Raw genomic sequence first — 14,343 nt, 5'->3', positions numbered from 1 at the left:
AAAAAAAAAAAAAACTTAGCCAGGCATGGTGGCGGGCGCCTGTAGCCCCAGCTACTCAGGAGGCTGAGGCAGAAGAATCACTTGAACTCAGGAGGCGGAGGTTGTAGTGAGCTGAGATCATGCCATTGTACTCCAGCCTGGGTGACAGAAAAAAAAAAAAAAAAAAAGAAAAAGAAAAAAAAACAACCCTGGGATTAGTCTTCATGACATGCCCACCCCAGGGCCAACCCTGGTGGCCACAGGAGAGCAGTGTTCTCATGAGCAGAGGCCCTGGGTCACAGGCTGTGCCCAGGTGGGCGGGTGCAGCTCCACCTGCAGCTCATAGACTGAGAATGTGGGAGTAGTGATTCCCATGAGTCAATCAGAGCACCAACAAGAAGGAATGGGTGGTAGGCAGCTCCAGACCGACAAACACCGTGAAGCTGGCTCTCTGGACCAGAGAGAATGCTGAGAAAAATCAGACTGGCCTGGAGGCTGGAGTTTCCGGGTTTTCATCTCCCTGGGACTGGCCATGAATAAGGCACTCAACTTTACCACCTCTGGTTCCTAGAAGAGAAAATCCTCTTGGCCAGTTCTGAATCACAGGCACTGCGGCCAGGGCCTGGCCAAGTCTTGGGCGCATTTCCAGAGAAGGGAGAAAGGGCTTCGAGAGCCAGGAGACATCCTTCCAGTAGCTGCTAAAATGTGGATTTTTTTTTTTTTTGGTGGAGTCTTGCTTTGTCACCCAGGCTAGAGTGCAGTGGCGAGATCTCGGTTCACTGCAACCTCTGCCACCCGGGTTCAGGCGAACCCAGCCTCCCACCACTGCGCCCAGCTAATTTTTGTATTTTTAGTAGAGACGGAGTTTCACCGTCTTGGCCAGGCTGGTCTTGAACTCCTGACCTTGTGATCCACCCACCTCCGCCTCCCAAAGTGCTGGGATTACAGGCATGAGCCACTGCACCCGGCGGGATGTTGCTACTGTTGTAATGCGAGCCACCTTAACTTTTTGTTTACTACAAATTAGAAATTAAACAATTTTCCTTTCAATGTCACCAGTATGCGATGCAATTTCATGACGATGGTTTATCTGGGTAGAAAATTGCCCTTGGCATCTATCCTACCCTCCCCTGGTCTGGAGGCCTGGGTATAGCTGAAGCCACAGCAGGGATGGGGGCAGGTAGGGAGTGGGAGTTGGGGAGTTGCCCGTTTTCTCCCTTCTCTGGGGTCAGGAGGGAAAAAAAATGCCATTAATTTTGTTGTGATGAAAACCCCATCTCTACTAAAAATACACAAATTAGCCGGATGTGGTAGCAGGTGCCTATAATCCCAGCTACTTGGGAGGTTGAGGGAGGAGAATCGCTTGAACCCAGGAGGCAGAAGTTGCAGTGAGTTGAGATAGCGCCACTGCACTCCAGCCTGGGCAACAGAGTGAGACTCCATTAAAACACACACACACACACACACACACACACACACACACACGGATAAATTGGAGAGAACTTGAATCTTTACAATATCGAGTCTTCTCATCTGGGAAAGGCCCATTTCTCTCTAATCCTTCAGGATGTTCTCAGTTCCAGCCCCTCTTCCCCACCATCCCAGGAATGGCAGTGACCTTTTGTACATACGTGCCTTAGTCCCTCATCCTCCAGATACATTTAATCACTTTGTCTCAGGCCTCCCTGCCAAGCTCCCATCTGGCACCAGCCTTGTGTCCTCTCCTCCCCAGCCTCAAATCCTGCCCTGCCTGTATCTAGGAACTTGGGTGGTGTGTTCCTCCATACCTCCAGGCTGCAGTTCACCGGCACACTCCTCCTGTCTCATCCACCAGGGATTCCTATCTGTCCCTTACATTGTTTCCCTCGCCGTAGAGCCAAGCAGGAGGGGCCACGTTCACCTTTTGGCTTGGTGCCCCACCCCCACCTCCCATTTGCTCACTCACATGCACAAGCTCATCTTGCTGCACCAATGAATCTTCTGCTCCATGCTCACCCAGTCTTCCTTGGATTCCCAGGTGCTGTCCTGGGTGTGGCCAGTGGTGGGTGCTCAGTAAACGCATGCTGGATGGAAGGGGAGACAGCACGACAGCACCACGTGTGGGGGGGGGGCGGGGGGGAATTGTGTTTCCACCAGCCCTCGGTAGGAATTTTTTTTTTTTTGAGATGGAGTGTCTCTCTTGTGGCCCAGACTGGAGTGCAATGGTGCAATCTCTGCTCACTGCAACCTCTGCCTCCTGGCTCCAAGCAATTCCCTTACCTCAGCCTCCCGAGTAGCTGGGACTATAGGCGCCCAACACCACTCCCAGCTAATTTTTGTATTTCCAGTAGAGATGGGGTTTCGCCATGTTGGCCAGGCTGGTCTCGAACTCCTGACCTCAGGTGATCCACCCGCCTCGGCCTCCCAAAGTGCTGGGATAACAGGCATGAGCCACCACGCCAGGCCTCCTTAGGATCTTAAGTCAGGAATTGGATTCATCCCTGTGGTCTGCTCTGCAGCACCCAGGGGGTTGGAGGCCCTGAAGAGGGGGCACCTGGAGAATTTGAGAACAAGACCAGGAAAATCTACCTTGGAGCCCTTAGCACAGGGAACCATTTACAGTATGAAGAGTTGGTTGCCTCTCCTGCCCCAGCACATGCCTGAATCACAGCCTAACCCTGGAACACCCCTGAAAAGGAAGAGAGACCTGGGAGATGTAAGGCATCTGGAGCGAGAGTGTTCTTTCTTTTTTCTTTCTTTTTTTTTTTTTTGGAAACAGAGTCTCGCTGTGTTGCCCAGGATGGAGTGCAATGGTGCCATCTTGGCTCACTGCAATCTCCACCTCCTAGGTTCAAGTGATTCTCCTGCCTCGGCCTCCCGAGTAACTGGGATTACAGGCATCCACCACCACACCTGGGTAATTTTTTTTATTTTTTTTTTATTTTTTTATTTTTTATTTTTATTTTATTTTTTTTTTGAGACGGAGTCTTGCTCTGTCACCCAGGCTGGAGTGCAGTGGCCGGATCTCAGCTCACTGCAAGCTCCGCCTCCCGGGTTCACGCCATTCTCCTGCCTCAGCCTCCCGAGTAGCTGGGACTACAGGCGCCCGCCACCTCGCCCGGCTAGTTTTTTTTGTATTTTTTAGTAGAGACGGGGTTTCACCGTGTTAGCCAGGATGGTCTCGATCTCCTGACCTCGTGATCCGCCCGTCTCGGCCTCCCAAAGTGCTGGGATTACAGGCTTGAGCCACCGCGCCCGGCCAATTTTTTTTTATTTTTAGTACAGACTGGGTTTCGCCATGTTGGCCAGGCTGGTCTCATACTCCTGGCCTCGAGTAATCCGCCCGCCTTGGCCTCCTAAAGTGCTGGGATTACAGGCGTGAGCCACTGTGCCCAGCCCTGGATTGAGAATGTTCTAAAGACAGGAGCTTTTGGGAACGCTGCAGCAGGAGACTTGCAGGTGTGCAGAGGGCTCTTGGGGGCTTCATGAGCAGCTGGAGGTGATCCCTCTCTCCACATTCTTAAACAAGGGTACTCAGCCAAGACAGTAAGTCTGGAAATAAAGACAACGAAAAGCAGTCCAAAGATTAGAAAGCAAGAGACAATATTATCATTCTTGGCAGAGAATGTTTATATTTACCCAGAAAGTCCAAGAGAATTCATTGCAAAACAGAACTGCTAAGAAAGCCTGGAAAAGTGGCCTGATAAAGACCCACAGCTTCCTGCATGCCAGGGACGAGCTGACTGGAAAATAAAGTGGAAAAGGCCTCATTTACAGCATCAATAAAGTGATAAATGACACCGGCTTAACATGAAACAGGCAAGACCCATAGAAAGAAAACGAGAAAACCATAAAAAGGACAAAAAGACGCGCCTCGTTAAAGAGCAATGGTTCTTCCCCAGATGGGAAGACCCACTAGCGTGAAGATTCAAGTTCTCTCCAACTTTATCCGTGTTTTTATTGCAATTCCAATGGGAAAATAATTCCAAAACCATTTTCACTGATGTTTGACAGAAAAATGCTTATGTTCCTTAAAAAGGGGAGGTGCAGGCCGGGTGCAGTGGCTCACGTCTGTAATCCCAGTGCTATGGGAGGCTGAGGCGGGTGGATCAGGGGTTCAAGACCTGCCTGGCTAACATGGCGAAACCCTGTCTCTACTAAAACTATAAAAATTAGCTGGTCATAATGGTGTGTGCCTGTAGTTCCAGCTACTCGGGAGGCTAAGGCAGGAGAATCACTTGAACCCGGGAGGCAGGGGTTGCAGTGAACCGAGATCATGCCACTGCCCTCCAGCCAGAGCAGTAGAGTGAGACAGTCTCAAAAAAAAAAAAAAAAAAGGAGGTGTGGTAGGGTTGAGGGGCATTGCCATGCCCGAGAATTACCTACTACTGTGTGCATGCCTGAAAGGACAGGGAAGGGGCTTCCTCTCCAGTTGCCTAGAGGAACATTGCAGCCAACTCTCTTAGCAAAGCCACACAGTCACCATGGGCTTGGGAAGTGTGGGGGCACCTCCTATGTCGTGCTGGGTCTGAGAGGCTCAGGTCTTGTTGCTGTTTCCCCCTGGTGGGGGTCCCAGGACAAATTACGTTGCCAATAGTGTGTTCGAAAACCACCACGGTGGGAGGGATGAGCGTCTCCTTCAGGTCATGACACTCCAGGCTGGGCAGCATCAGAGAACAGGGCATGGCTGTGGGCCCTGGGGAAGGGGACCTGTCTCAGTCTGTGTGGGCTATTATAACAAAATGCCTTAAACTAGGTGGCTTATAAACAACGGAAATTTATTTTTCACAGTTCTGGAGGCTGGGAAGTCCAAGAGCAAGGCACAGCCAGATTCGGTGTCTGCTGAGAGCCCATTTTCTGGTAGAAGGAGGTGCCTTATGTGGTGGAAGGGGCCAGGGAGCTCTTCGGAGCCTCTTTTATACGGGCACTCATCCCATTCACCTCTCACAGGCCCCATTTCTAACACCATCACATTGGTGATTAGGTTTCAACATATGAATTTGGAGGGGGGTAACGTGAACATTCAGACCACAGCAGGACCTAATTGGCTGAGCCCAGCTCACAAATTAGACTTGCGAGATGGCTGTTTGCTGAGGTCTCCTTGGCCCTGACCGGGCAGAGGGGGCTCAGTAGGGCTCTCGAGGGTCTCAGAATTGTGAAGAGCTTGGGGGAGAAAGATAGGGCAGGGCAGGAGGACAGCAAGGGCCTGGCTGTTGGCCACAGAGTGACCTCTGTCCCCACCCTCTCCCGTGGCTTCCTGGGGCTGGGAGGCAGAGCCTGGAGTCTTTTCTGGTCTGCAGCTCCTTTGTTGTGTGACCTGAACTATGCTTCCTCTTGGTGCCTCAGTTTCCCCATTGGTAACTGGGGCATTGGCTGGATTTCAGGGCTCAACAGGGCTCCCTTTCTCGGCAGGTGGAAACTGCCATCTTATAAAGGGGAACCTGGATGCTGCCAGGTGGGAGCACTGCGTGGACTGGGCCAGAGCTGAAGGCCCAGGAGAGATGGAGAGAGGCTCCATCCCGAGTGGGGCTCTTCTAGGCCCTGGAGTCTCAGGCCACTCATGTCACTACAGAGGGAGAGACAGGGGCTGCATGGAGAGGGCATGGACCCATGAGGGGGTCAGGGCTCCCAACCCCGCATCAAGCTTTCCCGTGAACCTGGAGATCTCTCCTGTCCAGACAGGCCTGGAACCAGCTGTTGGCATCAAGTCCTTGCACGCATGACCCAGAGAGTTTCCCCTCTCCCTCCTTCCAGCCTGCTGCTTCCATGCTAGATTCGGGGCCATGTTGCCGCAGGATTCATGGGAGGGCCGAGAGGGAGCTGCTGACTTTTCCGCCTCTGAGCCGAGGTTACTCTCAGATTCATGGGAAGCCATAAACCCGTGCCCTATTTCTGCTCTAATTGAGGCGATTTGTATTGTGACTAAAATAATCAGAGTCAATTTTATTGGTATATTTTTAAAAATAATTACAGCCCATATATTTAAGTTATATAACTGCAGCGACAATTTGATTGGGTTCCCCAGGGCCCCAACTTGAAGAGCCTGTGTGGGAACCTCCCCATCTCTGCCTCCAGCACCCTCCACCTCCCCCAAATCTCCGGCAGAGGTGATGTTGACAGATGCAGCCCCCAAGGCCTGAGGCTTGGTCAGGGACTTTCCAGCACGCATGTCTTAAAAATTTGGGGGCAGCTATGCCAGTCCAGTGACCCGAGAGTGCCATAGGGAGGTGAGGAAGAGATGGGGGGGCTCTGGAGTCTGGCTCAGCTCTGGCCTTTGTGGTGGGTGTCTGTGCCCTGCCATCCAGCATGCAGTCACTGACCTTCTTCTGTTCACCACATCCTTCTCTGGGGACCTCCTGCCTTTGTCCTCCTGCTTCTGAACGGCAGACTGTCCCAAAAGCTCTGCGGTTGACCAATCAGAGCATTGCATTCTCCAGCCATGGTGATTGGTTTAGGGCTAAGCACATGACCCAATCAGAGCAAATGACATTGCAGATGCCCCAGATGGACTCCCGAATGGTTGGGGTTCTGGAGCCGCAGGCTGCCATCTTGCCCCAGGTGAGCACTGGAGATTGGGGCTGGTGTAGAGAAGACCCTGGCAGAGAGATGTGGATGGGGCAGGGTCCTGGTGGCATCATTTGAGATTCTGAACCTGGAGCTGGGGCTGCTGCCAGAGTTTTTGGATATATGAGCCAATACATCCCATTTTGGCTTAAACCTGCTGTAGCTGTAGGACTGTGTCCAGGAGTTCTATTTCTATGAGTCCCGCAAGCTTGTTTCCCCACCTCCAAAGGGAGAGAGTAATCACTCCCGTGGCCTGTTATGCATTGTCATTATCTGTCTATAGTAGAGATATCTTGGTGGTAGAGATATCTTGGTGTATAGCGCCAAGCAGAGGATTTGGACAGAGTTAACCACTCAATAAATAGCAACCATGGCTGTCGTCAGGAGCATTGTGGAGCACTGGATGCTGTCGCTGGTATAAGGTGTGGGCAGAGGAGACAGGGAGAGGCTACCAGGCAATGTCCCAGCCTAGAAGGAGGCCCTGCCCCCACATGCTCATGGGTAGCAGAAGCATAGTTCCTGCTGGCTCAGCAGTGCCTCCTTGCCTTCTTCCATCAGGGCCCCTCCTGCTCAGCCAGGGTCCCGTACTGTGCCCAAACCCGTTCTGCATTGTCCCTCCTCAAATAGCACAGGCTGGAAGGAAGGAGCTAGGGAAGTGAGGAGGGGCTGGGGGAGGGGGGGAAGGGCAGCGGCCATAGCTCCAGCACAGTAGGATCTGACTATGCGCGGGAGAGCCTGGATCACTGGATGCTGTGGTGCCCAACTTGGCTCCTTCCTCTTAGCGATCGCCCCAGCTCTTTGCTGAGCTGTTGGATGCCTCAGTGTTCCCAGGCAAATCCCCCTGGGGCCCTACCTTTGGAGCTGAGCCGTGTCTGGCCTGCACATCCACCAGCCCGGCACCACTACCGGGCACTGAAGGCCAAAAGTGGATTCAAACTCCCACCCGCTCTGAGCAGGTTTTCTTTCCTACGGGCAGCCTTCACCCGGAAGCCACAGCTGTTAAAGCTGCTAGCGGGTGGTGGGGGCCTTGTGGCTCTGCACCCAAGAAAGCCTTCTCTTCACTGGCTTCAAACCATCTTAGTCTTAGATAGCTGCAAGGGCCTCGGGGATAGCCCTCAGGTCTACCTTGTGGGAATGACACCTTCCACTCCTGAAGGCTTGTCCCACGAGTCCGCTAATAAGGGAAGGGCTGAAAGGAGTGCTGGGGCGGAAACATTCAGCTGGCTCTTGGGTCCCCAGGCCCTCCTGACTGCACATTTTAATGGAGACATCCACACTCGCCCAGTTGCACACACTCACATATACACATATGCACACGCACACACACAGGCACACTTTCACATGGGCATGTCAACACATACACACATATGTGCGTGCTCACACCCACGCACACTCTCACATGGGCTTGTCACACATACACATGTGTGCGTGCTCACACACTCTCACATGTGCACAATTGCACACATGCACACTGTCACAGGGGCATGTTCACACCCACGCACACTCTCGCATGGGCTTGTCACACATACACACATATGTGCATGCTCACACACTCTCACATGTGCACAATTGCACACATGCACACTCTCACAGGGGCATGTTCACACCCATGCACACTCACATATGCACAATTGCTCACATCGGCATGGTTATACACATGCATACTCACATTGTGCACGCTTACATACACACACACACACACTCCTACACATGTCCACACTGTCTCATGCATGCTCTCACATGAACCAAAGTACTTGCCTCTTCTGCCTATAGCAGAGCAGAGGTGCGCCCGTCGATGCCCTGTGGTGTTTCTCAGGATCCACGCATCCCAGGTACTGTGTGTTGTCAGCCGGGAGATTCCTGCTTCTGTGTGACTGCGTTCTCTCCAGTCCTGAAGGTCTTTATAAACATTGGTGCCACCTATCTTGCAGGACATTCTCTGCCTGGCCCCAGGAACCTGAGCAGAGGTCCCCTGATTTCAAACATTCTCTTCTGTCATTAGAGCTTATGTTCCACAGATGACTTTGAAAATCCTGTCACCTTCACAGGCCCAGACATGACAGTGCCGAGGACATCAGGACCAGCAGGACATCAAACCCTCACGGTCACAGGGAGAAAGTCAGATCCTGGGCACCTGACACAGCCACGCTCAGATCTCAACATGTGTATGGCAATGGGTGTGATGGAGGTACCCCCTGCCTCTGGATCTGGGTTACATGCCCCCCTTCTTTGGGTCCTAGAAGGAACAGCCTGGCAGTGGGCACACCCCTTCCTCTCCCAGCAGTGACCTGGCAGACTCCCTGCCCCCAGTGATGGCCTTAGGGATTCCCAGCCATCACCCCTCTCCGGGAACCCCTCATTCCATCCTTCCATAGGGCCACCACCCAGACAGGCCCCCTCGGCCTTTCCCACCACCCTCTGCACAACAAGGATGGGCAGTGCCCCACCCAAAGCACTGCATGCCACCCCCCCACCCATTGTCACAGTAGGTACAGGACATGGGTCTACTAGATCTCAGACACTACAGTCAGTACCTGCCAGTCCATTCCCGGAAGGTCTCTGCTCCCCACCGTGGTGTCACTGAGCCACTTCCTCCAGCACAGCCCCACAGAGGGAGGCCCTTTCATGTCTTGCCCATCACCTGGCTGGCCAGATCTGCTCAGCTCTTCCCTAACTCAAGAAAAACAAGAGAGCTGTGTTAGTCCATTTTCATGCTGCTATAGAGAACTGTCTGAGACTGGGTGATTTATGAAGGAAAGAGGTTTAATGACTCACAGTTCAGCATGGCTGTGGAGGCCTCATGAAACTTACAATCATGGCAGAAGGCAAAGGAGAAGCAAGGCACCTTCTTCACAAGGCAGCAGGAAGAAGTGCTGAGCACTTACAAAACCCCTTATAAAACCATCAGATTTTATATCTGAAGAGCCCCTTATAAAACCACCAGATCTCGTGAGAACTCACTCACTATCACAAGAACAGCATGGGAGAGCCGCCCCCATGATCCAATTACCTCCACCTTGTCTCTCCCGTGACACATAGGGATTATAAGGATTACAATTCAAGATGAGACTTGGGTGTGGACACAAATCCTAACCATATCAAGTGCTCTGTGGTCCCAGATAAGCCAAGAAGCCTTCATGGAGGAGGCCACCCCTTCCCGTGGCCTCCAGACCCAGTGGGAGGCCTAGGTCAGGATGGAGGGGTCCCCTAAGGGGGCTGGCATGGATATCACATGTGCCGTGGCACACCCTGAGGGTAGGCAGCCTTGAGCAGTGGGCGGGGCCTGGGCCTGCAGGAACACAGAGCCCTGAGGTCTTGCCCTTGGATCCCTGGTCTGGGCTCCTCGGGGCTCTGGGAGAACGTCTTCTGTCCCCTGCTGGTGCTGGTGGTGTGGTACAGATAACCTGGAAACCCTAAAAGAAGCAGGGAGGGAGGGGAGGTTGCTGAGAGGTAGTCAAAGAACCTGTTGTGTAGACCAGGGGGCCAGGGAGGTACAAGGGGAGTCCAGGTGGGGGCTGCGGGAGGAACAGACAGCAGACTGGTTCACCCCCTGGCTCCCCTTCTGAAACCCCAGGAAATGAATAGATCCAGCCCAAAAGGGGCTCCAGGAAGACTGCTCCCAGCACCCCTGTGCTGCCAGTCCTAAAGGCACCCACCCGACCCCCACACACGCCGCATCTCTACTCCTTGTGTGCAGGAGGAAACTGAGGCCCAGGGACCTGGAGATGTGTCTGCTCCAGATCACACTGTAGGCTGTGGGGGTCCAGAACCCGGATCTGCGGATTGAGCCAGGCTCTAGCCAATGACTGTTCTAAACCACGGTGCCTCCCCAGCTCTCTGGTGTTCTCATCTGCAAAATGGGACATCAGGTCAGAAGGTCTTCAATACCCCTTCTAGCTGGGAGAGAGTTTTGGGACCTCTCTCTCTAGGTCTTCATGAGTCCAGCAGGAGCTCTGGCAGGTCCAGGGTCCCCTCCTTCCTTCTGCTGCCACTGCTCAGCACCCTATCCTTTTGAAAATTAACTCTGTGAATTACAGAAGTAATACCAGCTTGCTTGTTAACGTGTTTCAAACAGCACAGAAGGGTTCAAGGTGGAAGCTGAAAGTACTCCCCAGTCTCCCCCGAAACCCCAAGTCCATCTCTGTGAGGTCCCACGTGGCCTTTGGGAAATGTATGTACTGTCCCGTCATCCCATAGAAGCCAGAAGGGAAGTCTGGAATCAGTGAGCCAGGTATAGTCCTGAGCCCAGGCCCAGAGATCCCACACCCATGCCAGCCCCTGCCCGCACCAGCCCCCTCCCTGTGCCAGCCATCCCCTGTCTGTCTATGCAGACCCCCTACCACCAAGCCCATCGATACGGGCTCATTATTCCGTCCTGTCTCCCTAGGATGGGGCAGAGTGACAGCTGTTCCGTGTTTAATTACCGATGGGCTGAGGCTATGCCAATCCATGAATAAAATTACAGTTGTTCTGCAATGCAAATATTGCGGGCCTCCGTCTGAGGGTGCGTGCGGGGCTGATTTTCATTGGCTGACTTTTTTAATGAAAAAAGTTTTATTACATTTTAAAGAACATTCGTAATGATGAAATTCGCACACCTCAAGATTTATACAGCACTGCAAACAAGTGGCAGAAGAAAGGGAGTTATTTATAACTTCAAATAGGCTCCTATCCTCTGGTTGCATTGTTTTAGGGTGCGGAGCATTTTTAGCTGATAATTGCTTTAATGGTAAATGCAGAAACTTAGAACCAAGTATCGGAAGTGTCTGAACAAGGAGAAGCCTCAGCCAAGATGGGGGCGAGTTGACCTTATGGGTGGGGAGGGAGAAAAGGGAGCTCGCTCTCGCCAGGGCTCATGGGATAAGAACACACGGCAGACGTTCAGCACTGGCAGAGGTTTGCCATCTGTGGGTGCCCACTGGGCAGAGGTTCAGCTTATGGCAAATGAACTTGGAGACGTGACATCCTCCTGTCGGAGCCGCGACTGCAGGGCTTTCTCCTCCCATGGTCGCTGTGGGATTTCCTTCCAAGTGGTGTATCCATGCTTTGTGTAACTGGAAATCTCATCTGAGCACAGCTGGATGGGTGATAATGCAAACTTTCGATTCCATCGTCTAAATCCGTACAGATAGGAATACAGGAAGGCGAGCATTTCCTGTTGAATGGGACTGGAGGTGGCATTTCCTTTGCTAAGCCTTCCCTGCAGATCCTTCCCTCTGGGGATGCAGCTGAGCTCAAGAACAGTATAGCTGAGAGAGGCTTCTCCAGCTGGCCCTGGTCCCCATCTCTAAACAGAACAGAACCTGCTTCAACTTAGCACCGTCGACACATTCATTCGTTCATTCGTTTTGCCGACATGTGTTTATTGAAAGCTTACTACGAGCCGGGTTCCTGGCACATTCGGATGAGGAGGATGTAGTCTGTGGCCTCCAAAAGCGACTGAACAAGCAAGACCTATTCCTAGAGACAACTGAGCCTCACTAAACATCAGTGTGACAAGGACAGTAATGGAGGTATAAATGCCTAGGGACAGGGACAGCAGAGGAGAGGGCCTGGCTGTGTCTGGGGGTGGAGAGGTCAGAGAAGGGGCCATGCAAGCCAGCCTTGAAGGATGCAGAGGTGTTTGGAGTGGGCACATGCTTGGCAGGGCAGCAGGGTGACCATCAAAGGTACCCTCCAACTTGAGGTCTGTGGGAGGGAGGAGGACTTTGAGTGTCTGGAACACGGGGTGGCGTCTATGTTGGGGTGCAATTGGGATGTGGTGGAGTGTCAGGTGGAGGAGCCTGACCTGCTTCCCGGGGCATCTCTGCTGCTTAGAGCTGGGGTTCGGGGGCTCTGGAGGCCGCATGGAATGCCTATAGATGGTGGGGGCAGGGAGGGTGTCTGGGATAGGGACTGGGCGAGCCAGCAGGCACATGAAACAGTTAGAAGGAGAAATCAGTGACTCCTGCTTCTCTTCTCTTGGAGGTCAGCCAAGCCTGGGTGTCTCCTGTTCATTCAGCAAAAGACCTCATCCCGGAACAAGCGTGCAAAAGGAGACAGGGCAGGATTCCAAACCGGCTGCAAGGCTCCGTCTCGGCGTCCTCCCCTACTTCGGCATGCCTGTGTGTGCATGCTGGCTTCTGTGCATGGGTTTACATGTGTGTATGTCTCTGTATATGTGTGTTTGTGTGTATGTACTTTAGTGTGTGTTTTCATGTGTGTGCATGCCTGTACGTGCTTGTATGTGTTTGTGCTGAGTGTACATGTGTCTGTGCATGTTTGTGTATGTGCAGATATGTGTGGTGTGCTCATGTCTGTGTGAGCTTGTGTATACCTATCCATGTGTGTATGTCAAGCACAAGGGTGTGTGCTTGTGTGAATGTGCACTCATGTATGCATTTAAGGATTTGTGTATGTTTGTGTTTGTGGATGTTTGCGTGTGTGTGAGGGTGCGTGCTCATTAGGGGATCTGTGCCTAGACCAGACGCTGGGGTTTTTCTGTTTCATTTTTAAGATAGAGTCTCACTATTGTCACCCGGGCTGGAATTCGGTGGTGCAATCATGGCTCACTGCAGTCTCTAACTCTTGGGCTCAAGCAATCCTCCCATCGCAGCCTCCTGAGCAGATGAGACTACAGGTGTGAACCGCCATATCTGGCTAATTTTTAAACTTTTCATAGAGAAGGGGGTCTCACTATGTTGCCCATGTTGGTCTCAAACTCCTGGCCTCAAGTGATCCTCCCACCTCAGCCTCCCAAAGTGCTGGAATTACATACAGGAGTGAGCCACTGCACCCAGCCCAGACACTGAGATTTTAAAAATTAGTCTGACACTCTGGAACCCACACAGTCTGACACCACCACTGGAGATTCTAAAGTGAATCCCATACAGCCATGCACGCAGCCCCTGCCCTTCGGTGGCTTGGATCCCCGAGGTCTCCTTGGTGAGGGGAAGAAAACGGAAGCCTAAATAATAGCGGCTGCCTCACGGAGCAGCGCAGGCCAGGCTCAGGGGCAGTGGGGGTAAGAGGATGTCTAAGGACAGTTAGGCTGGTCCTGTACTCACCCAAAGCCAGAAGTGAGGGAGCGCCAGCCAGGCCCGGGGCAGCCTCAGGGGCCCTGAAGATGGGAAGGGTGCCCAGAGGCCTGTGGTACCTGGGAGTGCACATGAGTGTGTGTGTACATATATGTGAGTGTGCAGGTGTGTATATCTGTGTCAATGTGAATAAACACGTCTGTGTGTGTATTTGTGTGCAGATAGGCATGTTGGTGCCTGTATATGTGCACATGTGACCTGTGTTTCCCGACCCAGGAACAACTGTCTGTTGACCAAAGTTACCCAAAGTCTCACGGAAGAGGTGGGGATGGGGGAGGGAGGACAGGGCAGACATCCCACTCGTGTCCTTCCCCACAGTGGTCCTCTGGCCTGACAGCGTCACAGCCATCAGGAAACAAGCCATCCTGCTGGCTGGAGAGAGTGGCCGGTGGGCATCAGGTATACTCCAGGGCACTCTGTGGGGCGGGAGTTCATTGTCGGCACCAGAGGCTTGTTTTATTTTTTCTTTTCTTTTCTTTTCTTTTTTTCTGAAACAGGGTCTAGCTATGTTGCCCCAGCTGGGGTGCTGTGGCACGATCATGGCTCACTGCAGTCTTGACCTCCCAGGCTGAAGCAATCCTCCCACCTTAGCCTCCCTGACAGCTGGGGCTACTGGTGCATGTGCTACCATGCCCAGCTAATTTTTGTTTTTTGTTTTTTGTTTTTTGAGACGGAGTCTCGCTCTGTCGCCCAGGCTGGAGTGCAGTGGCCGGATCTCAGCTCACTGCAAGCTCCGCCTCCCGGG

This window comes from Mandrillus leucophaeus, unplaced genomic scaffold (assembly GCF_000951045.1).
Source record: "Mandrillus leucophaeus isolate KB7577 unplaced genomic scaffold, Mleu.le_1.0 Scaffold238, whole genome shotgun sequence".
Lineage (NCBI taxonomy): Eukaryota > Metazoa > Chordata > Mammalia > Primates > Cercopithecidae > Mandrillus > Mandrillus leucophaeus.
The sequence above is the reverse complement of the archived record's forward strand: the minus strand, read 5'-3'. Positions refer to the sequence as shown.